The sequence below is a fragment of the Heterocephalus glaber genome, unplaced genomic scaffold, assembly GCF_053883595.1.
Source record: "Heterocephalus glaber isolate CG9 unplaced genomic scaffold, H.glaber_assembly_v1.0 deba00001613, whole genome shotgun sequence".
Classification (NCBI taxonomy): domain Eukaryota; kingdom Metazoa; phylum Chordata; class Mammalia; order Rodentia; family Bathyergidae; genus Heterocephalus; species Heterocephalus glaber.
This window is the reverse complement of record NW_028258384.1, coordinates 1,502,915-1,529,844: the sequence shown is the minus strand read 5'-3', so window position 1 is coordinate 1,529,844 and position 26,930 is coordinate 1,502,915. Positions and strand designations below refer to the sequence as shown.

Below are 26,930 nucleotides of genomic sequence, written 5' to 3'. Positions count from 1 at the left end.
AAGGATATAGTCCAAGTTCATGCCCATTTTTCTCTGTCTGATCTTTCTCAGATTAATCAGTACTTGGATTCCTTCTTCACAGACCCCACTAAATATGTTCAAGAATTTTAATATCTCAATCTTATGACTTAACCTTACTTCTAGTGGATATATAAATGCCTTGCTTTTTTGTGTCTTGTCATTTTATTTATTTTCTTCATTCAGTCTGCTTTAATCTTATATGGTCTCACCTTCACATTTCCACCCTCAAATCCTATCTAACTAGATAAAACATCTCTGTTTTCAGGGCACTCTGTGCAACTTTTCTCCCCAAAACAAACCAATTGTTTTCTTTCCTTCTCACCCTCTTCCTGTTTCATAATCAATAAAGAGACCTTAAACACCTCCCTTCCTCCTCCGGACACCCTTTGACCCAGTTAACCTTCCTTTTTTTTCTCTCTCCAAGCCCTACTATAACACCTCAGCTGCTACCCCCTGCTGTTCCCAATTACCTTTACAAAACCTTACATTTAGCTCATTCCTTGCTGAACCAGCACAATCCATCTTTAGCCAAAGACTACTGCTCACTCTCCTCAAGCTTATTTGCTAGAATCCCTTCTGCTCTGGGCAGAATGTCTCCTTTCCCCACCCCCAAATTGACTCCCCAGATTTGAACTGGACTCACTGGAGACCCCATCCCCAGAATGACTCACTGAAGGTGCTCTACTACTGGCTAAAAAAACTGTCCTCTATGGGCCCCTTACCCATTCCCCCTCAGACAAAATATACCTACTTGTCTTTTTCCTCTTCCCCAGCCTCTCCACACCTCCCACCTAGACACCACTCCACTCACTCATGTACTGTCATTTCCTCTTCCTACTCACCCACATACTCCTGGCCCTCATATTTGCTGCTGACTGAGCTCCAGCAGCCACCCCCACCAAGCCACCAGCCTCAGAAAACAGGCAAAAGGTGGTCCTATCAATGGTTTAAAAAGTCTTTTCCATGGGGGCCGGGGATTTAGCTCAGTGGTTCCCTCACCTGCCTCACAACTGCAATGACCCAAGTTCAATCCCCAGTAACAAAAAAATAAAATGAAATAAGATAAAAAGTCTTTTCCAAGCAGGCTGGATGTCCTGGCTTCTCCCCATGTTAGGGCCTCTAGTCCCAATCTTTCTTCTATTATTGATTGGACCTTACATAATAAAGTTTTTGACAAATTTTATCCAGGAACAGATTCCAATCCATAACATCCAGACAACTCCTTTTGTCTGCCCACTACACCGTGATAGGTCTTCCACTACCTCAGCAGCTATTATGTATAGTAGCTGCCCTCTTCCTATGGTGCCTTGCCCCCTCCCCTGTGTGATGTCATGCCAAGATGGTTGCTCCCACCAAAGAATAAACCCTTCCTCCCAGCATGCCCCTGGTCCCACCTAGAGAGTAACCTAATACTCGCTCACCCCCTACCACCTAGTGACATCACCGGCTCCTCCACTCCCTGATCACTACCTCACTCAACCCCACCTCAGCCCCTACAAGCCCCACCCCAGTCTCTATAAAAGACTCTCCCTGCCACAGCCATATTGCTTTTGTCTCTCCTTTGTTCAGAGACAGCCCGGCAGATCTATTCCCCTAATAAAGGCTTGTTGTGGCCTGGTCTGGTCTTGGTCTTCGGCACTTTTACCTGACATTTCTGGTGCCGTGACTCGGATGGTAGATGGTCCATTAATGGACGATCCCCCGCAGGACGGGGTTGATTGGCCTTTTTGGCCATCTCCATCGGACCAACCCTATCTGCCGTTGCCAGGACCTGCCGGGGCTTTCTACCTTTGCCATTGCTGACACTACACATCCACACCGGTCACCAATCTCTGGGTGAGTAGGCAGTTCAGCCTCCCTCTCGTCGGGTTCTCTGTCTCATTCTCTCTCCCTCTGGGGACTTCTCAGAAATCCAAGCTCTTGGTCAGAGAAACCCCCACGGCTGCTGGGCCCAGGACCGTGCCCCTGAGAGATGTCCCATCGGCCTGGCTCCTCTCGTTCTCTCCCTCTGGGAGACTAACTCGGAGATTGTCAAAGGAGACAAGGACGCTTCTCCCCTTTGTCCCTCTCCCAGGTGGCTGTCTCCTCCTCACCCACCCTAACATGGGAGCCCAACAATCCAAACCCCTTCCCTCAATGCCTCTGGGCTGCCTCCTGGCACAACTTCAACTCCTCGGATTGTTGGGACCAGACTTTAAGCCAAAAAGACTTGTTTTCTATTGTAATCAGGTTTGGCCTCAGTATAAATTAGATAATGGGTTTCAATGGCCTGAAAATGGCACTTTTGATTTTAATATACTACACAATTTACACAACTTCTGTCAGCGCAATGGCAAATGGTCAGAAATCCCCTACATACAAGCCTTTTTCTACCTATGCTCTCGGCCCTCCCTCTGTCAATCCTGTTCTCCTTCTCAAGTACTCCTAGCCCAAGCCTCACAGTCCATCCTTCCCGATTCCACTCTTTCTGATTCTGACTCATTTGATCCAGCTGATCACTCACCACTAACACTTCCCCCACCTTATAAACCCCCAAATTCTTCTTATGCCTCATCCCGTGCTTCTTCTCCACCATCTTGTACCTCTCCTTTGTCTCCTTCCACCTCACCACATGGCCCTTCTCCTCCGCCATCTTGTACCTCTCCTTTGTCTCCTTCTTCTCCCCCGCCATCTTGTGACCCTCCTCCGCCATCTTGTGACCCTCCTTTACCTCCTCCTACCCCATCCCCTACACCTCACATCTCCCCACCCCACACCTGTTCTCGCTATCCCACCCTTCCACCATTAGCCCTGGCCACACAGATGCCCCTCCGAGAGGTAGCCGGGACTGAGGGCATTGTTAGAGTACATGTTCCCTTCTCTTTCTCTGACCTTTCTCAAATTGAAAAACACCTAGGCTCCTTTTTCTCTGATCCCGATGTTTATATCAAAGAATTTCGCTACCTTACTCAGTCTTATGATATGACCTGGCGAGATATTTATACAATTCTTTCAACTACTCTCTCCCCAGAGGAATGCCAGAGGGTCTGGAGGGCAGCCCAGGCAGCAGCAGATGATTTTCATGCCACAGATCCAAGTAAACTAGTGGGTACCCAGGCAGTGCCAGATACTCAACCTGATTGGACTTACCAGGATGGAGACCCAGGCAGAGATCTCCAAGACTACATGATTGTTTGTCTCGGAGAAGGCTTAAAGAGAATTTCACAAAAGACAGTTAATTTTGATAAAATTAGGGAAATAACTCAGGGACCCCAAGAAAATCCAGCACAGTTTCTTTCTAGGTTGGCTGATGCTCTTCAAAAATATACCAAAATTGATCCCACCTCTCAGGCAGGCACGATTGTTATTAACACCCATTTTATTTCACAGTCTGCCCCTGACATCAGGAGAAAACTAAAAAGGGTTGAGGAGGGACCCCAGGCCACACAAACTGAGCTCCTCAATGTTGCTTTTAAGGTGTTCAATCACCGTGAGGAACAAGCAAAACAACAAAAAGTGGCCAATTACCAGATGCTGGCAGCAGCCCTACAGGGTAAACCACCTTCCTGCAAAAGGACATTTACTCGTGATGGGCCTCCTGGGGCCTGTTTTAAGTGTAATCAGGCTGGACACTGGGCTAGAGAATGTCCCAATCCCAAGCCACCGCCTGGCCCTTGTCCTGACTGCAAGCAGACGGGTCACTGGAGGGTTGACTGTCCCCTTCGCCAAAGAGGTAAGAGGCCATCCCCTCCTCAAACCCAGTCAGCAGGTGTGGAGACATCTCTGTCAGAGCTCATCAGCCTGGCGACGGAGGATTGACGGTGCCCAGGGTCATCTACAGCCCCCACGGCCATCACTCTCAATGAGCCCAGGGTAACTGTCAGTGTCTCAGGTAGGCCTATTTCATTTTTACTTGATACAGGGGCTACCTATTCGGCCTTACCACAGTACTCAGGTCCTACACATCCCTCCACGATAACTATCGTGGGAGTTCAGGGAATACACTCAAGCCCACTAAGTATACCATCCCTAGCTTGTTCTCCGCTGGGCAGTACATTTTCACATACTTTCTTGGTTATTCCTAGCTGCCCTACCCCCATCTTGGGGAGAGATATTTTAACTAAATTTAGGGCTTCACTCACCCTTCACTCAGCCAATTTAGACCCTACCAGTATTCTGCTGCTCCTGGCTGCCCCCCTGACAGATTCAACTCCCAATCTAACTTCACCTTCTCCTAGGGAGCTTTATATTGACCCCTCAGTCTGGGACACCTCCACCCCTTCTGTGGCTAAACATCACCCTCCCATTCAGATCTCTCTCAAAGATATCACTCAATTTCCAAATGTTCCCCAATACCCTTTAGCATTAAAACATTTAAAAGGATTAAAGTCTGTAATTACCAGTCTACTCAATAAGGGACTTCTCAGACCAACTCACTCCCCCTACAACACTCCTATCCTTCCAGTTTTAAAAACAAATGGTTCCTACAGATTAGTACAAGACTTAAGAGCCATCAATTCTGCCGTACTTCCTTTACACCCTGTTGTTCCCAACCCCTACACATTACTGTCCCATATCCCCTCCTCTTCACGTTATTTCACAGTTCTAGACCTCAAAGATGCCTTTTTCACCATCCCCCTACACCCCAACTCACAAAATCTTTTTGCTTTCACATGGACTGACCCTGATACAGGACACTCTCAACAACTTACTTGGACAGTTCTTCCACAGGGTTTCCGGGATAGTCCACACCTCTTTGGACAGGCCTTGGCTACTGACCTCTTAAAGTTAAACCTGTCTCCCTCTAAGCTGCTCCAATATGTAGATGACTTACTTTTGTGCAGCCCCACCTTCACACTCTCTCAACAACACATGGCCTCATTACTTAATTTCTTATATAAAAAGGGGTACCGAGTCTCCAGGGACAAGGCCCAACTCTCCCAACTCACAGTACAATACCTTGGGGCTAAGATCTCATATCAGCAACGAGAGATCACCTTGGACCGTAAACAACTTATTCGGGACCTCCCCATCCCCTCCTCCAAGGCTGAGATCCTGTCTTTCCTGGGGCTCACAGGCTTTCTCTGCTTATGGATAGCAAACTTCAGTCTACTTGCTAAACCCCTGTATGATGCTTCCAAGGGAGACCCAAATGAACCTATAAATAATACTTCTATCAAGGGACCATTTCTCAGGCTTCAGGCTGCTATCCTCTCTGCCCCAGCACTGGCTCTCCCAGTTCTTCAAAAGCCATTCATTCTGTATGTCACTGAACGAACAGGATTGGCATTGGGAGTTCTGGGACAAAACATAGGATCACACTTTGTTCCAGTTGCCTACCTGTCTAAACAGCTTGATTACACAGTCCGAGGCTGGCCTACGTGTTTACATGCTCTGGCGGCTGCTTCCCTCTTAGCCCAAGAAAGTTCCAAACTTACCTTTGGCCAACCAACGACAGTGAAGTCACCCCACCGCCTACAGGACTTACTCACTCATTATAGCCTCTCACACCTGTCCCCCTCTAGTCTACAGCTCTTCCATACCACTTTTATAGAAAACCCGTCTTTCTCTCTTCAGTCATGCCCCTCCCTTAACCCAGCCACTCTCCTTCCTGAGCCTGTTCAGACACTCTCCCACTCGTGCACAGAAACAATTGAAAACCTCCTTCCCTCCCTCCCTAATGTCTCCTCAGAGGCTATCTCAGACCCATAATTCACATGGTTTATTGATGGCAGCTCAATTTCCAGCCATGTGCCCGGCCAGAAGGGGGCAGGATATGCAATAGTTTCTTTCACACAGACCATTGAGGCTAACACACTCCCACACAACACTACCTCTCAACAAGCAGAATTAATTGCACTCATCCGAGCTCTAGCTCACAACAGGTGAGGCAATATTTATACTGACTCCAAATATGCATACCACATCCTACACTCTCATAACTCCACTTGGAGAGAAAGAGGCTTTATGACCACAAAAGGGACACCCATTATTAATGGGCATCTAATACATGCCCTTCTCCAAGTGGCCACCCTCCCAACACAAGTGGGGGTCATTCATTGTAAAGGACATCAATCATCTTCCTCTCCTATAGCTCAGGGAAACAACAGAGCAGATCAAACTGCCCACAATATGGCACAACAATGTGTTCCCCAAAGCCAAAACCAGTTGTTAATCATTCCACCCTTAAAACCTAACTACTCTCCTCAGGAAAAGTCCAAATACATGAAAAAGGGTGCTACACTAAGAAATGATTGGCTTCTATATCGGGGACGCCATGTCATACCTGATGATCAAATAATTCCTCTCCTCACTGACATACATAACTCACTCCATATAGGAACCCAACCCCTCCTGCACCTTCTCAGGCCTTTTCTATACCACCCATCCTTAGCGTCACACACACAGACAATAACACAGGCCTGTCCCATTTGCTCAACCACCAGTCCCCAAGGTGGCTTTCAAACACGCACAAAGACTCACCAGTCCAGGGGACAGCTACCAGGAGAAGATTGGCAAATTGATTTCACACATATGCCACCTATAAAAAAGGTTAAATATCTCCTAACCTTGGTAGATACTTTCAAGGGGTGGATAGAGGCCTTTCCCTGCAGGTCGGAAGGAGCAGCTGCTGTAGTTCATGTGCTCCTAACAGAAATCATTCCTCGATTTGGCCTTCCACGTTCCATTCAATCAGACAATGGACCTGCCTTCATCTCTCAGATCACCTGACAGGTAACAGAGACACTCAATATACAGTGGAAACTACACATCCCATATCGACCTCAATCATCAGGCAAGGTAGAACGAGCCAATGGGTTAATTAAAATTCAGCTAACTAAACTCTCAATAGAGCGCAAACAAAATTGGATTACCCTCCTCCCTTTAGCTCTCATGAGGCTTCGCTCAACACCACGAAAACCATTAAATTTAACCCCCTTTGAGTTGATGTATGGACGACCTCTCTTGTTTTCTAACTTACCAGACCCATCACCAGCACTTGCTGATTATATCCCAACACTTAACTATGCCCGTCGTCTCCTTCAAACTCTGGCTAACCAAACTCTCCCCTTTCCGGACTCGTCAGGTATTCTACATCCTCCTCCTCTTTCTCCAGGGGACCAGGTATATCTCAAGACCCTGTCCCCAAGACCCCTCCAGCCACATTGGGAGGGACCTTTCACTGTTTCATTAATAACTCCTACTGCGGTAAAACTCCAGGAAAGAGTCCCCTGGTTCCATCTTTCCAGGATAAAAAAGGCTCCTCCAGATTCCCAGATAAAACAGCCTGAACAACAATCTAACACTGCCAGATACTCCTCCATTTTCACAGGACCTACTAAACTCAGATTATTCCGTACTCTCACACAGATTCCAGAGGAAAGTTAACCTCTCTCTCTCATTGACATCTCTAACTTTATCGGCTCAAAATCCAATTGACTTTCCTAGGTAATACGGATGCACATCCTCTTACAGCAGCAGTTTCGGGCCTTCCTTGAGTGTGCTCTGGAAAACGTCGCTTGGTGCTCCCCACAGGACGACATCCCTGAGACAATCCTCCAGTGGGTAACAGACCTCTGGTTACAGGGAGCACTAGCTGATTTTTCGTGTTTTGAGATAGAGCTCTTTTCTTTTCTCCTCATTTGCTGTTTGTACACACACCTTCATCTGCCTCAAGACATTCCCCTTTGTTAGGGGACCCATGGGGTATTGTGATTCCATATACACAGGGTCACCTACAGATATCCTCAGCCTTCTCTTATTAATTCTTTTGGGCCTTCTCTTTGGGATTGGGCTCACTGCCACTGCCCCAAGAGACTGGAAAACCATAGACAAATGTATTCTGGCAGCAATATACTACCTCATCATTACCCTCATTAGTATTATTGGTTGTCTACAGTAATTTATCAAGGGTGACTAACAGCTGTCATTAGGGCTCCCTCACAAGTTTTTTTTCTCTCACGGTAACCTATTACCTAATTATCGCCCTTCCCAGTATTCTTATTTGTCCTCACAAATACACAAAATGTTTCTTCACTCCTCTCTCCTTCCCTTTGACAAGACTCTTCACCATTCCATCATACACTATGGGGTCCACATCACAATTCTCCTAAGTGCCCTCATCTCCATCTTCCTCTTTCCTCTACATGCAGTTTCCATGGCCCCACCCTTACCCGTCAACCCTACACACATATACAATGAACTCCAATTGACTCACTCCTCACTTCCACACTATCTAGATAACATGCTCCAGCTAACCCACTCTCTATTAAATCAATTCAACCCATCTCTAGCCAGTAACTGTTGGCTCTGTATGTCCCTATCCACTGCTTCTTATACAGCCATCCCGGTACCTACAAAAGTCTGGGCTACAACCAGTCTTACTTAACATCCTCAATATAAGATGGGAAGCCCTTTACAGTTATTTAATAAACAGTCCCTCACCAACTTTCGCATCACTGATATGACAAGAAGAACACAAACAGGTCATGCAGCCCAACTCCTTCAATCTTACATGGCTAACCTGTCTCTATATGAGAGTAAGGAAAAGCCTATACTCAGACCTATAGCTGGTAACATCATCTTGAGCTTTCAGGCCCCACTTTGTTTTCAGCGTAACTTGTCCATGGGCTCCATGTTGGGACACCTTCCCTCTTGGAAGTGTAATTACACATTACAATTACAGGCCCCATCAGGTCATACTAACTACAAGGTCACCCAAAATGCCCCCTTTGTTCAGCCTGTCCGCTTCACTGGGGCTCCAAAAATTATGACACAGGGTCTTCTCAACAAAGATTCTGGGTTTTGCAATGGTCGACATATGCCCTGCATGACTATACATCCCTGGACTCCTTGCAACACAGCCCCCTCAGTCTCAGAATGCCTCCTTATTCCAACATTTAACCATTCTCCAGAATGGCTTCTGGTAGATACCAGGAGATTCTTCCTCCAATGGGAAAATAAGACCAACAATGCCCAACAAATCTCACGCCAAAGACCTTTTCAACCCTTAACAGGTGCTGTGCTGGCAGGAACACTAGGAATATGGGAAATGGAGAATAACAAACTCACACATCTTTTCGACATACACAACCAATTCTGTTTACCCAGTCAAGGGATCTTCTTCCTTTGTGGAACTTTGGCCCACCTGTGCCTGCCAACTAACTGGACAGGGACTTGCACTCTAGTTTACCTCAGCCCTAACATTGATATAGCCCCCAACAATCAAACTTTATCAGTGCCAACAAAAACACAGGTCAGACACAAATGAGCTGTCCAATTAATACCCTTACTTGTAGGACTAGGCATCACTGCTGCTTTAGGGACAGGAGTAGGGGGCCTAGCTACCTCACTAACTCAATTCCAAACTCTCTCTAAAGAGCTAAGTGACAGCCTAAAAGAAATAGCTAGATCAATCACAACTTTACAGAACCAACTAGATTCCTTAGCGGCTGTCACTCTCCAAAATAGGAGGGGACTAGATCTCCTTACAGCAGAGAAGGGTGGTATATGTCTTTTCCTAGGAGAGGAATGTTGTTTTTATACAAATCAATCGGGTTTAGTACGAGATGCTGCAAAAAGGCTCACTGAAAGGGCCTCAAACATTGATCAACGCATGAACAATTGGGTAAATGAAAATCTCTTTTCCCTAAGTAGTTGGCTGCCCTGGCTCCTTCTTCTGATAGGACCATTGGTCACCATCTGCCTTATCTTACTCTTTGGACCCTGTCTGGTTTGCTGTTTTCAAAATTTCTTGCAGGAACGAATGAGGGCATTCACCAACCAGACAGTCACGGAATTCATCATGGCAGGGTACCAGCCAGTACAACAAATAGAAGAGGTCCCCACTTGCCATAGGCCTCATCAGATCCAGGTCTAGCCCCAATCTTCGCCCCTGGTCAGCAGGAAGCAGCTCCAGAAGAAGAGACCTTCGCCCAACTGTCATAAAACAAAAGCCTGGAATGATAGGTCTCCCACTACCTCAGCAGCTATTATGTATAGTAGCTGCCCTCTTCCTATGGTGCCTTGCCCCCTCCCCTGTGTGATGTCATGCCAAGATGGTTGCTCCCACCAAAGAATAAACCCTTCCTCCCAGCATGCCCCTGGTCCCACCTAGAGAGTAACCTAATACTCGCTCACCCCCTACCACCTAGTGACGTCACCGGCTCCTCCACTCCCTGATCACTACCTCACTCAACCCCACCTCAGCCCCTACAAGCCCCACCCCAGTCTCTATAAAAGACTCTCCCTGCCACAGCCATATTGCTTTTGTCTCTCCTTTTTTCAGAGACAGCCCGGCAGATCTATTCCCCTAATAAAGGCTTGTTGTGGCCTGGTCTGGTCTTGGTCTTCGGCACTTTTACCTGACACACCGCTGTCCCACAAAAGCCTCCAGCTGACCTGTGGAAAGGGCCAGAGGGTCATCACACTCCTGATACCTCTGCTGCCTCCCTCTGAGACTGAACCATTCTCCCTTTATTTCACCTTTTAATCTCCCCACAAGATGCTCACACTGTCCTCAGTCACGCTTGAAGAAGTCATGAGAATCTACAACCCCTACCCTTTTCTTTCTTCTGTTTTAAAACATAACAGGAAGGGATGACAGGCCCCCTGAGCCAGAACCCCACCCAAGTAGACCTGCTACCCACAACCACAGGAGGACAGAGATAACAGGAAGATAGCAGCCACCCTGCTCCTCTCACCACCACCCTGTTTATCAGCCAGCCCCAGGCCCATCACCCATGGGACTCTAAAATTTTCCACCCTCTCGACGAGTGCCCCCTCCCCTACCTAAATTGCCCCATATCAACCCCACACACCCTCCTCTTAGTGCCAACGGCATTCTTCCCCTTGGCTCATCTGCACCCAGATGGCAATAAACTCATCCCATGTTGCTTAGACCTTACCTGCCTCAGTGGTCTCAATCATGCTTGTCTGACCTCACGAATACCATGACAAATATCTTTATCCATAAACCACAATACCCATTTCTAATATTTTCTTTAGAGTACCTAGAAGTAGATGTTCATGAGGATTAATATTTTTAAGCTTTAGTACATATTGATATACTACCTTCTGGAAAATATATAGTAATTTATGTTTCCAAGAGCAGTGAATGACATGGTTTATCACAGTAAAGGTATTGATATCTTCATGTTGCAAGAAAGGAAAACGATTATTAAACTTTTTTTTGGTACCAGGGATTGAACTCAGGACCTTGCTCTTGCCAGGCAGGTGCAGCACCACTGAGCTATATCCCTGGCCCTAGATTATTAAACTGTTGATAGGAGAGGATGACTTCAGCTGACTGACACAAATGCAGCTAAAAATGTTTGGCATATAAATTGAACTTCTCTATTTCAACATAACCTATAACTTGCCTTGGTCAAATTGGTATCAGAAATAAATATAGACTACCTAGAATAGTGGTAGTTGGAGGACTGTACAGCATAAGACCACTGCTTGGCAAAGAAACTCCCATAGTATCAAAAATAGTTTATTTAGTTGTTTTAAGAGTGAGGCAGCTACCAAGCAAAAAGGTCTGAGATAGAGTTGGGTGAATAGCCATATTGATAAGAATTATAATAATAGTCAGTGAACTAGAATTATAAATATTTAAGTTAGATAGAAATTAATGTGCAGTCAGAGAGGGATTGAGCCCTCAATGAAATCAGAAAAACAACAAAAAAGACATCAGAATTGTGGCAGGAGGCAAATCTGAAGAGAGCCAGGCCTCAGAATTGAAAAGAAATAGCCAGATCTTTAAAATAAACAGCAACTTGAGATAATACTGTAATTAGTATTACCTGGCCCAGTGGGCCCAGATAGGCATCAGGCACATAGATGTGACATAGGAGATTAAGGTATGGCTGTTGTGCCCAGATTGTGAAGTCCCAAAGACCACCAGGAGGCCGTTTCCGATGTAAGTACACGAGGGTCGTTTATTCAAGCTCAAGCAGGGACTCTCAATTGTCACCGACACAGCGGATCAAGATAGAGAGCCCCGAGTTCCAAATTAGCAGGGTTTTTATTGAGAATACAACAAGCTTTGGTCATTAGCAGCCATATGATTGGTTAACATTTAGCAAGTATGAAGTGTAGAATTTTGATTGGCTAGGCTCATTGGGGGTTGAAGGGGATTACGTATAGGTTTTTACAAGAAGAATGGGGACAAGGGTTAGTGGTCTATTGTCACGTACTGATGGTCAGCAGACATCCTGACTAATGGTCACGACCACCCTGTGTGGACAGTCAGCACGTTAACAGATTGTCCTATAGATAGTGGGCCCAGGACATTTGTTTCTAGGGCAAACAGATGGCTGAGTAATAAACTTAGGAATCTTGAGTTGTGGATTACGTCCTTTGCCCCAGTTCGAGCACAAATTTGAGAGAACAAAGGAGACTGCTCCAAAATGGAGTCATTCTGGTCCCACATGGCAAAGCTGGCTGGGGAAATATGCATGACCTGTTAATTACAAGATCTTGGAATACACATGCAGAACAATTCCCAAAGCCGTGCTTGTGGACTTCTCATGAGGACTCGAGCTGGATTTAGACTGGCCTGGACCTGAGGTTAGCCTGAAGCATGGAATCCCAGCCCCACCTCTTTGTTCAAGACAAGAAGAGGGCCAGGGATTTAGCTCAGTGGCACCATGACTGCCTTGAAAGCACAAGGTCCTGAGTTCGACCCCTGATACCAAAAAAAAAAAAAAAAAAAGAAGAAGAGCCTGGAATCTAACTCTAGAAGGAGAGGCGAGTAACACAAAACCTGGTAACATTATTTGGTGAGTTACTTTTAGAAAGAGCTACCTGATAATGATATAGGGCATGAAGTAATGCAAATAAGCAAAATAATCCAAACAAGGGAATTATTATAACTTCCAACCTGCTAGATATCCAAAACACAAGTTTGTGTTCTCTAAAATCAAAGAATGAAGTCTAGGAACAACAGAGGTTAAGAGTAAGGAATATTGGGCTGGGGATTTAGCATAGTGGTTTTGCCACCTTCCTTGCAAGCACAAGGACCTGAGTTCAATCCCTGGCACCAAAAAAAAAAAAAGAGTAAGGAATATTTATTGAAAGATAGCTTCTATCTAAGAGAGACAGAAGGGGGATGGCAAAGTGGATTGCCTGCCCACCTCGCTTCTCAAAGGTGTTTTATGGGGCAAATCCATGAGGTGAGATGAGTACAAAGTGGGACAAAACTATAAGATCCAATGGAAAATCACAAGGTGGGCATGAGGTGGGACAAAACCATGATCAACCAATAAGATTACATGTATAATCACCCAGGTAATATTGAGTAAATGGAGATCAAATGGGGAGGCTAGTCATGTATCAAGTTTACATGGGTTTCCTGAAAGGAATGGGCTAGCTAGGGATGTTTTGGTCCCCAGTTAAGGTGATTGATATCTATTTAGAATATCAATCATTGCTATTCTTCCCTAGGGGAAATATGTGGGTGTAGTAGTTTCTTTTTACAATGCTGACCTTCAGTGAATGTGTCTCAATTGTCTTCTCTATTGAGTCCCTGGAGGGTCAAGACTTGCCTGTCTCATAATATTTTTTTAACTAGCTGAGCTGTCTATAATAATAACATTTTGGTGAGCCAGCCAGGAGAATCAAAAGCAAAGAGCTGCCCAATAGCAGATGGGTAACCATAACATCTGGATACATACTCCCTTCCTTTCCCAAAAATGCCTTTGTTCTTTCCATATACCCTTGCTACATGACTCATTACCATATAAATCAATATTATCTAAGCAGCTATACTTGTAGTCCCATATGTTGATTAGAATTTGACCCATATTGTCATTTTTCTATATAAGTTACCCCAACAAGGATCTCAGTGGCCACCCACTTAGAACCTCTCCTGGAAATCCAGGAGCTATTCTCCTTCTCCTTGTTTCCAATAAAACTCTCCTAAATAGGGTACCATCCTCCCTTGTATTACGACTTCAGTCCCTGATTGTTGGGAGAGCATGAATTTGGTACATCCAACATCTAACAGGTTTGGAGTTATATTTTTCCTATTCTGTTAGGACTCTGGACCAAGGATAAACTTCCTCAGGCAACATGGAATGCAGCACACACACACACACACACACACACACACACACACAAAAGGGAGTTTCAGCCTCTCCCTACTACACTCCTGAGTTCTGGGGAATTTTTTTTTTTTTTTTGGTACTGGAGATTGAACTTGGGACCTTGCTCTTGTAAGGCAGGTGGCAGCACCACTGAGCTAAATCCCCAGCCCTCTGGAGAATTTTAAAATACAAAATAACCAGTTTTTCTCTAAAATCCCAGTTTCTTTTTAGCCCTTGTCTTAGTTATTTTCTCTTGTTGCTGAGATAAAATATCCAACACCCAAAGTTAAAGGGGAAAAGGGTTTACTTAGCCCACAGTTTGTAGAGATTTCAGTTCATAATCAGCAGGCATCAAGACAGAGTGGGACATGGTAGAGGGGCATCACAGAGGAGAAACAATTCATGCCACCCACACCGTAGCAAAAACAATAAAGGACTTTAACAGTATCTTTCTGTCCCTTTTATCTTATCCAGACTACCTGGGTTAGGGTGATGCCAAACCAATCAGTGGACTGATTTAGTAATCACACACCCTTAATCCCAGTGTTACACACTCTAGATTCAGCCACCACTGAAAAAGCCCTGGGACTGCATGAGGCTTTGAAGGGACATCTACACACAAACTATAACAGCCCTATATGTTGGAGAAACTGAGTTCCAGTTAGTCATTTTAAATCCACAGATCAACCTGTCATAGGTATCCACTAAACAACTGAGCAATTTCTGTGCTCTGCTCATTTATAATTAGCTCTGGCTCAAGGGGCCAGGTTCCACCCACTCAAGACCCCTCCTGTTAATTCACTACCTATTCTTTTTCTTATTTCCAATAAACACCCTCCTAACTTCCTCCTTTTGGTTCACAACCTCATTCCTCCATATTTGTGGAATCAGGAGCTTGGTACGTAGGGTAACAGTAGTCCCTGAGGTTGCTGGAGATGATTTTGTAAGTTTATTTTTATTTTTTAAGTTTTAAAATTTTTATACATTTATATTTTTAATAAAAATATTTTTTAAAGTAATACATATTAAGAGGGCCGGGGATTTAGCTTAGCGGTTCCAGTGCCTGCCTCACAAGCGCAAGGTCCCGAGTTCAATCCCCGGTACCAAAAAAAACAAAATACATATTAAGAGTACAAAATTTGGGCCAGGGATTTAGCTCAGTGGTGCTGCCACCTGCCTCACAAGCACAAGGTCTTGAATTCGATCCCGGGTACTAACAAAAATAAAAAATAAAAAAAAAACAAAGTACAAAATTTAAAAGGCACAACAAATGTACAACGTGAAAACTACATATCCAGGGACTAAGAATGTAGCTCAATGGTACTTGTATTTAATCCATAGTACCTCCGCATGGCTAAAAAGCAGTACCTTATGCCTATCTTCAGTCATTCAATTATTTTTCCCCCCACTGGAGATAAATCCAGGGCCTTGTGCATGTCAGGCAAGTACTCTACCACTGAGACCCCAGTTTGTTGTCTGTCTTCCCAATGATATTCTATACTTTCTCAAAAAATGAATTGATCTTTCATATATTTCTCTTTTGCTGTCTCCCACAAAAAATTCCATATGATACTGTAGTTGCTCAATTTAGTCTATATGAGTAGGCAGTTAGAGCAATTTAAAATAAGGTCAGATAAAAGAGCTAATTCCAGCAGCTATTTAATCAAGCCTGGCAGATAAATGTAAAAGAAAACATATGAACAAAGGAGAAAATGTTGAGATGAGACTAGAGAGATAAAAACTCTTCCCTCCAAAAAGACTCTTATCCAGGCTATGCTAAATTTGTTAACAACTCTAAGAGCACCTCCCTACCTCCAGACCAGATTTCAATCTGACCTAGAAAAACAGAAATGCAAGACAGCCAGTTTTCTTCTGAACTCTTTTTATCTTATTTCTTTTGAAATAAACCCCTTCCTGCACTCTATTTATGCATACACTGTAAGGGCAGAGTAAGGACCACAGTTTAGATTTTTCACTTGTAATTACCTCATGATAGACATCTATCATGAGATTTTTTTTCTTATTATTTCCAATAGAACTCAAAACTTTTCCTTTAGTTTGTGTCTTCATTCTTCATCAAATGACAGTCCACTACATGCTATTCTGCACCTTGATAGTTTCCAATCAGCAATTTAACCTGGACATCATGCCATATAAATATATACAAAGTTCAATCACATATGTAATTATATATTCATTATTAATCATATACTTCTTTATTCATTTATTTGTTCATTCATTTCTTGCAGTGCTGTGAATTGAATTCTAAGGGCATTGTACTGCTATGCAAATGCTCTACCATTGAGCTATATTCCCAAGCCCAACGTATTTGTTCAGTACCAACTAGATAGCAGACTTGTGGGCTGGGGATTTAGCTCAGTGGTGCCGACGCCTGCCTCACAAGCACAAGGTCTTGAGTTCAATCCCCACTACCAAAAAAAAAAAAAGAAAGAAAGAAAGAAAGAAAGAAAGAAAGAAAACAGATTTGTTTTACACGCTGAGATTCAGCAATAAATAAAATGAAATTTTCAAACCTTATGAACCTTATAGTCAGGAAAAACAGAAAAACAAAATAAAAATGTAAACAACACTGGGCATATAACAGTGATTTGAGTGTGCCTTGAGCTCATCCTCACCCCCAAAATATTAATTAATTAATTAATTTACATCATGGAAATAGTTATAGAAGAATATAAAATATTTACTCAGCCGAGCTAAATGGGTCATTAGTCACTAAGGGGTGTTTCTTTTCTTTTTTTTCTTTTTTTTTTTGGTACTGGGGATCCAACTCAGGACCTTGCACTTTCAAGGCAGGCAGCGGTACCACTGAGCTAAATCCCCAGCCACTAAGGGGTGTTTCTATGAGGAAGAAGGTCTGCAAGTTTGGCTGAGCTCTCAAAAGCCCAGAGACCCAAAATAACAGAGGAGTTCTGCTGAAAAATGGCAAGACAAGAAGTGAGGAAGTATGACTCAGTGGTAGAGCACTTGCCTAGCAAGTGAAAAGCCCTGAGTTCAATCCTTACAACTGCCGAAAAAATAAGATGAAAAATCAGGAGCTAAGGCCTAAAAGCCTTCATGACCAGCATCCAGCATAGAGAAGACCTATTGTCTTACTCTCTTATCAAAATAGCCTTATGAAAACAGAAACCCTACCAAAGGAAAGAACATCTGCCCACTGACCTGGGTCTGAGCCAAGATGTCTCTGCCTGGGCAGTGCAATAAGAGAAATCTGAGGCAAAAATTGGGTCCTGGACTCTGTCTGTAAACATCCATCAAAACTAGTGAGTCACCCTCTAAGGAGGTAAAAGGTACACAAGGACCAGGTACAGAGTGAGAATGAGAGGACAGGAAGTCACTGTGATATAGGAAATGAAATATGAAAATATAATATCTCAAAAAAAAGAAAATATATTATCTCCCAACCTGTTAGATGTCTGATATGCTGAGCTCATATTTTGTAAAATCAACGAATGAATTTTAAGAACCACGGAGTTAGCCAGGCATGGTGGCACATGTCTATAATCCCAGCACTTGGGAGGCTGAGGCAGGAGAATTGCTGTGAATTCAAGGCCAGCCTGAACAACAGAGTGAGACTCTGTCTCAAACAAACAAAAGAACCACAGAGGTTAAGAGTAGGAAGAATTTATTGAAAGATAGCTTCTGTCTAAGAGGGACAGATGGTGTCCCAAGTGGGTAGCCAGGGACCCCACTTTACAGGGAAGTTTTATACAGCAAAACCCATGTGGGTACAACATGGATTATAACTATGATTGACTAATGAGGTTACAAGTATAGCCACTTAGGTAATAGAGAATCAAGTCACAGAAAGAACAAAGAACTTCCCAGATAGGTGATGGATCTGAGGGTCTTGGTCACCCACTGAGGTGACTGATGACTATCTAGACTTTACCAGACCAGGTGTTATCACTTATCTCATCCCTTGAGGAAGTATGTAGGCCTGGTCCTTTTGTCATCTTGAGGCTTGGCTTGAAACTGATGTGTCTCTGGACACAGTTGTAATGTGTTTTCACCTTTTGTCTTGACTCTCAAAGGCTCAGCCCTGTCTGACTGCCTATTATATGTTCATGTATTTAGCTATCTATAATAATAGTCAGTGTTGCGCTTCTGCCCTCAAGCCTATTGTGGGAGGTGTGAAGCTCACAGAAGAGAGAGAATACAGATCCTTCCATAGAGACAGGTTGAAGTAGCTCCCTAGGCCCTTTAACAAAGAAGCCATGGGGAGATTGACTTGGGCTGAACAGGATAAACTACTTTCTTAAAGTAAGGTTCAGAAAGTGCTGCCTCAGCGGGAAGTAAGCTTCTTGTCATCCCTGAGGTTATCAAGGCAGAGACAGAGGTACCTCTATCAAATCCCTGGGGGCATCACAGCAAATTTTTAAACAGAGTACTATGGCGGGTGTATAAAGCCTATGTTTCTTTTTTTTAGAATTACTTCTGTTGATGAGTTTTCAATTTTATGAGTTTTATTATATTAAACTATGTGTACTTAACAGGAAAATAAAATATCAATAAATAAAATATTAAATTTTTAATATGTAATGAGTATTTAGAATAAACATCAACATTTTCAACATCAACTGTTTACCTGCTTACAAGAGCTAAAAAATAACAGCAAAAATAAATTCCTATGTGAACTTGAATGAAAATACAAACAAAATTGTACCACAAATAATCTTTGCTTCAACTATCACACCTAAGGCAGTCTTCACATGTGGCAACAGCATGCTCCATACACAAGTCTCCCTCACACTGACAGCATGTATTCTTAGCTTTCCTTTCCTGTTTGGCAGGCCATACTTCTAACCTCTCTTGTCTTCCTCTTTTGTCAGGAGCTTCCTATTATATTATACAGTATGCACTTAGCAAGAAAATAAAATATCAATAAAATAAAATATCAAATATTATACTTAGTGTTTAGAATAAACATAAATATTTTCTACATGAACAGTTTTCTTACAAAATTTTAAAAATAACAACAGAAATAAATTCCTATGTGAACCACAATGAAAATTTTAAAAATCTTTACCACAAAAATAATCTTTACTTCAATTATCACACTTCAGAGTGTTTTCACATGTAAGAACAGCATGTTCCATACACAAGTACCATTTACACTGATAGCACAGGTGTGTTGTTGTCTTCTTTGGCAGGACACACTTGACATCTTGCTGGTCTTTCCATTTTCTTAGGAAGTTCTTGTGATGTTTCACCTGTTTGTTTACCAGTCTGCTCAGGAATTCCTTTGTGGAGTTCTTTGGGCAGATACACAGTGTTCTTCCTCGGTTGTAATTGATAATTTATTAATTCCAGTCCCAATCCTCTAAGAAAATTTCTCCATGATATTTTTTGCTTGTTATATTCTTTGTAAATAAACTGTGAAACTATTTATGCCTGACATGTTTAAGATAGAATAAAACACAACCACTGGCTAATGCTTTGTATTTCGAGTGATGTCATAGTGATATAAGGGGAAGAGATGTGACTCCCACACTTACAAGATATCTGAAATATGACTTCATGTTCTCTAAAATCAAAGAATGAATTCTAGGAACAACAAAGGTTAAGAGTAGGAAAAAATGGGGCTGGGATTTTGCTCAGTGGTTTTGTCACCTGCTGCGAAAGCGCAAGGACCAGAGTTCGATCCCCAGTACAAAAAAAAAAAGAGTAGGAAAAATTTATTGAGAGAAAGAAAGCTTCTCTCTAAGAGAGACAGAAAGATGACTGGAAAGAGGGTTGCCCACCCACCGCACATTTCAAAGATGTTTTATATAGCAAAGCCATGTGGGGAGGTGGGTACAAAGTGGGACAAAACTATAAGACCCAATGAAAATTTACAAGATGGGCATGAGTTGAGACAAAACCATGATCAATCAATAAGATTACAAGTACAGTCACCCAGGTAATATTAATTAAATGAGGATCAAATGGGAAAACAAGTCACATACAAGAAATTTTCCATTTAGAATATCAATCACTGCTATCTACCACCAGGGGAAGTAGTACTTCCTCTTTTTACAATACTAACCAGTGAATGTGCCTCAACTGTTCTCCATGTTGACTCCTTGCTGTGTTGGCTCCTGGAGGGCTGGCACCTTAAGGGAAGCCCCATCTAACTGCCTACAAGATATCTAATTAACTTGCCTATCTACAATAATAGCTGCTGCATAACTCAGCAACAATATCTTGTCAACAATATCTATTCTACCTTTCCTTTTGTTGTAAAATGTGGACATTTCTGGCTTCATTTGTGTTGAGGATTCGCTATCACTCTTTTCTTGTTTGTTTTGAGACAGGGTCTTGCTATATAATCCAGGATAGCCTTGAACTCACTGTGTAGCACGGGATGACATTGAACTCACAAGAATCTCTTGCCTCAGTCTCCTGAGTGCTGCGATTACAAGTGTGTACCACCATGCCCAGCCTCACTATCAATCTTATCATTATGGTGTAATTGATAGAATTCCCTCCAATCTAGGATGGCTGCTATATATAATAGCTACCTTCTTTCCAAAATGCCCCTACTCCCACCAAAAGAGTAACCTAATACTTGCTCTCCTCCTAGCAACTAGTGATGTCACAGGCTCCTCCACTCCCTAGCCACTACCTCACTCAACCCCACCTCAGCTCCTACAAGCCCCACACCCACTCCTATAAAAGGCACTTGCTGTCCTGGCCATATTGCTTTTGTCTCTCTTTTGTTCAGAGACAGCCCAGCAGATTATCCCTACAATAAAGGCTTGTTTTGGCCTGGTCTGATCTTGGTTTTTGGCCTTTTACCTGACATTTCTGGTGCCATGACTCAGATGATAGATGGTCCATTAAGGGATGATTCCCCTTGGATCGGGGTCAATTGGCCTTTTGGCCATCTTCACCAGACCATATCTGCCAAGCCAGGACCCTCTCAGGGCCTTCTGCCTTTGCTATTGCTGATGCTACACATCCACACCAGTCACCAGTGTCTGGGTGAGTAGGGAGTTCAGCCTCCCTCTCGTCAGGTTCTCTGTCTCATTCTCACTCTCTCCCTCTGGGGACTTCTCAGAAATCCAAGTGCTTGGTCAGAGAAACCCCCTTGGCTGCTGGGCCCAGGACCATGCACCTGGGGGATGCCCCATCAGCCCAGCTCCTCTCATTCTCTCTCTCTGGGAGACTCACTTGGAGATTGTCAAAGGAGATGAGGACGCTACTCCCCTTTGTCCTTCTCCCAGGGAGCTGCCTCCTCCTCACCTGCTCTAACATGGGGGCCCAAAAATCCAACCCCCCCAACACCTCTGGGCTGCCTCCTAGCACAACTCAAACCTATCAGATTGTTGGGACCAGACTTTAAGCCAAAAAGACTTGTTTTCTATTGTAATCATGTTTGGCCTCAGTATAAATTAGACAATGGGTTTCCATGGCCCAAAAATGGCACTTTCGATTTTAACATACTGTGTGATTTACACAACTTCTGTCAGCACAATGGCAAATGGTCAGAAATCCCCTACATACAAGCCTTTTTCTACCTACACTCTTGATCCTCCCTATGTCAAACCTGTTCTCCTTCTCAAGCACTCCTAGCCCAAGCTTTGCCATCCACCCTTCCCAATTCCACCCTTCTGGATTCTGAGGCTTTCCATCCAGCCAATCACTCACTGCTCACACCTCCCCCACCTTATAACCCTGTAAGCTCTTCTTCCATCTCTTTGTGTGCTTCTTTGTCTCCACCACCTTGTGACCCTCCCTTGCCTCCTCCCTCATCTCCATTATCTTGCATTTCCCCACCCTGCACCTATTCTTCTCACTACCCCCCCCTTCCAACATCAGCCCCAGCCACACAGATGCCTCTCTGAGAGGTTGACAGAACTGAGGACATTGTTAGAGTACATGTCCCCTCCTCTTTCTCTGATCTTTCTCAAATTAAAAAATGCTTGGGCTCCTTCTCTGATCCTGATGTCTATATCAAAAAATTTTGTTACTTGACTCTGTCCTATGATCTGACTTGACACAATATCTATATGATACTGAGGTCAGCTTCTACCCTTTTCTCCAGGATAAGAAAAGAGTTTGGATGGCAGCCCAAACCACAGCAGATACATTTTATCCTGCTGATAACACCAAGCCAGTGGGAACACAGGCCCTCCTGGAGGAGACCCACAATGGGACTCTCAGCTACGCCAGGCAGATAGAGGCTGCAGAGACCATATGACTCTCTGCCTCATAAAAGGTTTAAAAAAGACAGCTCAGAAGTCTGTTAGCTTTGATAAGACTAAAAAGTAACTCAGATCCATAAAAAAAATCTGACAGTTTCTGTCACAGCTCACTGACACCCTTCAAAAATATACCAAAGTTAATTCTACCTCCCAGGCTGACACTCACTTTACCTCTCAGTCAGCCTCTGATATTTTTTTAAAAAGCTAAAAAAGGTTTAAGAGGGTTGAGCAGGGCTTGCACTCAGATTTTAAAAACTAAAAAAAAAAAAAGTGATGGATTAAAAACAGCTAAAAAAGCTCTGAAGAGCACAAAACATAGTGAGAAAAAACACTCCTGACTTTAAAAGCCAAGGCGAGTGCTGTTACCCCAAAACAAAACCAGAGAAACTACAACTGTGCTCTACCAGATATCAAGAGATTTTACAAGATAAATCGTTACAAATTTTAGCTAATTGATAAATGTTTTTGTTTCAATTTGAGTTGATGTTTAATTGGTGTGCTTAAAACATTTCTTGTACATTGTACATTCTTAAACTGTAACTATAGGGTTAACTTGCTCTTCTCTGTACTTTGTTGATAAAAAATTCAAGGTTACTACAGTTCTATAGGCAGCCAACCAAATTTAAAGTGTAACAATCTGAAAAAAAAAGGGGGGACACTTTAAAATTTTAACAGCTAAAGGCAATTTGTTATAAAAGGTTTATAGTGAGTCAAAGGCAAAATATTTAAAAAGCTATAAGTAAAACATATATTTTTGATATAAAAGGATTTTATATGTTTGTCTTGTTAGAAGGACAAGACCAAAAGGCCTAGGTATGTCAAGAAGGTGTGCAAAAGTGATTTATGAAGGAAATATATATGTTTGCTTGTTGGTTACAGGAATAGAGTTTTCATTCCTTCTGATTCTAATTCTACAAGGCATCTCTGTTAATTGACTTACAAAAAGTTTTGAATAGTCTTATTTATAATTATAAACCTAAAAATTATAAAGATATTATAATTCCATCAGGCTAAATATATTTGAGTGCACTCTAGTTTTATAAATTTTCTTATATCTTTGTTTATTGTCCAATCACACAGCTGTTTTATTTATAGATAAAGGTTATTAAGTTCAAGGCATGCTCCACTTGGTGAACAAAGGAGTGGCCACATGGAAATATTTACCAATAAATATTACTTAAATATATTATTATACTATTTTTACATCAGTTGTCATCAAAGGGATAAATTCTAAATATGCTATTATGGTATGCTTACACTGGTCATTTTCAAAGGACTAAATATCCTGTAAAAAACAACAATAACAAGGTTTTATTTTTTCTAGTGTACTAAATGTATTTATACTTCCTGACTGTACAGGTTTTCTAATATTTGTTTATGATAGTAACCTACTTTTTATTCAGGTATTTGCCTTTTTCATATACTCCAGCTATTTATGATAACAAATACATTTATGGGCTGAGATATTTTCTTTAGATGGTATCCTATCAAAAGATAATAATTTAGATAAAAACTTTTGGTGTTTTTAAAAAAAGGAGTATGTTTAACAATGGCTATTTTATATCAAGATGGACATTTAAATGTGTTACAAAGGTAAAGTCATCATAATTGTCATGTTAAAATATTATTTGTGGCTCTTTTTCTGTTAATATTCTACAGGAATTCAACTACTAAAACAACCATGACTGATAACAATAACAGTTCTCTATATTTTAAATTCCAAAATGCTTGTTATTCAGGTAAAATTATAATAGTTAAGTTGATTACTTTTGTTACAATGCTAATGCTATTGACCTTCTCTTCTGGGTCTTCAACAACTAAAGTTTGGAGACCAAAACTAAAAAGGTAACTGGGCTATGAGGACAGCCAATATTTTGGCCCCAGCCCCTCAAGGTCAACAAAGATCCAGTACATGAGGGAACCTTCTCTACAGGATACTACATCTTTAGTAAGTCATTCAACCTCCTAAACAGGGAGATTGCTGGACACCAGAGGACAATGTACTGTGTGCCAAAGGAAGGTCACCAAGAAAAAAAATCTCCAATGCTTTCACTGAAAGGAACTTGGTCAAGTAAGGCCATAACCCATCCTGATGGCTGACACTGACAGAGGAGCAGAGAGGCTCTATGCTTGATTCCAAAATAATGGCCTGGGAAGACTTAACTGACCTTGGTAGATAACAAGAGGGTCATATTGATTAACACAGGTCTCACTTTTGGGGGGGGGGGGGACCAGGGATAGAACTCCAGTCCTTGCAGCAGGCAGCAAAACCACTGAGCTAAATCCCTGTCCCTCACTTTAACTTGGTCTTAAACACTCAGCAGAAAAAAATAACCAAAAGTAGTATAAAATAATGACATAATCATAAAGCTAAACTTCAGAAAAATTAAGACATAGCCCATCCATAAAAATCTTTTGGTTCACTCATGACACAGCCATTTCAAAAACACAAAACTTTGAGCACTAAATAGAAGGGGAAAATAATTAATTAGCTACAAGTGTGTAGAGATTCTTTTCAGAGAAATTAAAATAAGTTCTTCACAGGTGTCCAATCCTAGAAACCACTGGTCTCCAGATCTCTCCTTTTAAATAAGTGTTTTTCTGATTCTGTGATAACTAATTAACTATCGTGTAGTGATAAAAAAAAAAAACCCATAAAGTAAGAGTATTGAGGGAAAATCACCTACTTGTCAGCCACAGTCAGGATACATTCTATACCAAGCAGCTACAAGATTTATTCCTTTTAAAATAATGTACATCCTTGTTCTCTGTTTATGATGCCTCTTCTCATTGTGCTCATATTTCCTGGATACCTACCCGTGTCTGAAAAGATCAAGCCTTTTATGTTACACTTGATCTCCTTAAGTTATCCAGTGTCCTTGTTGAGGTTATCAGTTCTCTTTATTTTTAAATATATCTAGGAGGTCTCCAAAAACAGAGACACAGGAATAAAATTGTCCTTTACGAGAACACTGGCTGCCGGCGAGGCATGGAGCTGCAGCCTCTTTGGAACCGCAGCATCCCGCTGGCACCAGGGTACCTGGCCCAGGGCCACTCAGGGCGCACAGAGCATGAGCGGCCCAGCCACCACCACCGCCGCCACCGCCCCTGCTGCTGTGCCTCCTCGCAGTGGGAAGCAGGGGCGAGGTGGACAGCAGCCCTGCAGATTCACCTTTTACAAGTCTACCTGTTCGAGAAGAAATGATGGGAAAATACTGTAATCTTTCCTTGGAGAGTCATAACATATCACTAACTGAACATTCCAGTATGCCAGTAGAAAAAAATATCACGTTGGAAAGTTCTTCTGTTATCACTCTCACCTGACAGTACACAACTTCAGGGGATTTGAATTCAGTCAACGTGACTTGGAAAAAGGATGATGAGCTACTTAAGAATTTTTCTCTCACTATAACAGGAAACACTCTGTATATCAAGTACACGATCACCATCATTAACAGCAAACAAATGGGAAGCTATTCTTGTCTCCTTGAAGAAGGAAAGGAACAAAGGGGAACATTTACTATCAAAGTTCCTGAACTTCATGGAAAAAACAAGCCATTAATCACTTATGTGGATGACTCTACTGTCTTGGTGTGTAAATGTCAACATTGCTTTCCTTCACACTGGACCTGGTACAGAAGTAATGGGAGTGTACAGGTTCCTATCGATGTTCACATGAATAAGTATGTTGTCAGTGGAACACACAGCAATGAAACAAAGCTGAAGATAAAGCATCTTCTGGAAGAAGATGGGGGGGTGTCCTACTGGTGCCATGCAGTATTCCAGCTGGGCAAGAGTAAGAAGCAGCCTGAGCTTGTTGTACTGAGCTTTTTGGTGCCCCCAAACCATTTCTTGCAATAATTGCTGAAGCTGTTGTTTTAGTGGTTATTATTCTGCTTTGTGAAGTGTACACACAAAAGAAAAAGAAGCACCCAGATGAAGGAAAAGAATTTGAACAAATTGAGCAGCTGAAGTCAGATGATAGCAATGGTGTAGAAAATAATGTCCCCAGGCAAAGAAAAAATGAATCTGTGAGCCAATGAATGGAAAAGATTACATCAAGCACCTTGGGAAGATGTACAAAGACTATGTGATTCAGCTTTTAAGAGAATCTGAGTTTTTATTTTTTAAAAGATGAAACGTTTATGCAACATGCACAGCAGTAGCTTCATAAATAATATATGCTATCTCAGATCTAAAGGTATATTTTAATTGTGTAATTGTTTTGTACTAAAGCAAGGTAAACTTTGTGAAATACATTGTGTGAGCTGTAACCCAGAGTAATTAATTTTGTCTTGGTCTTTAAGGGACATCAGCAAAATCAGTTAGTAGCAGAAAAGCCACCAGCAAAATAATAGTTGATAGAACACGTGTCACTAAAGACCTGTTTATGACCAAAGAACTTACTAAAAAGAGTCTTACCATTTGTCTTAAAAAGCTTTCTAGTCATGCTTAGTATGTAAGAAGTTTATATAACAATTTCATGTAAAGTTCATCCTTCTCTGATATTGAAAAACTAATACTTTGCTTTTGCTAATGGTAGTTACAATCTCTACAAGTAAGACATATCTTTCATCCATAAATAATGGTTTAAAGCAAGGAACTAAACCTTGTTTTTAGCTGGGTATGGTGG

General features: G+C 42.3%; 1 pseudogene; it reads left to right on the top strand.

Moving 5' to 3' along the window:
• The first annotated feature begins 20,905 nt into the window (after positions 1–20,905).
• Positions 20,906–26,649, top strand: LOC101712248 (embigin pseudogene; annotated as a pseudogene).
• The last annotated feature ends 281 nt before the right edge of the window (positions 26,650–26,930 follow it).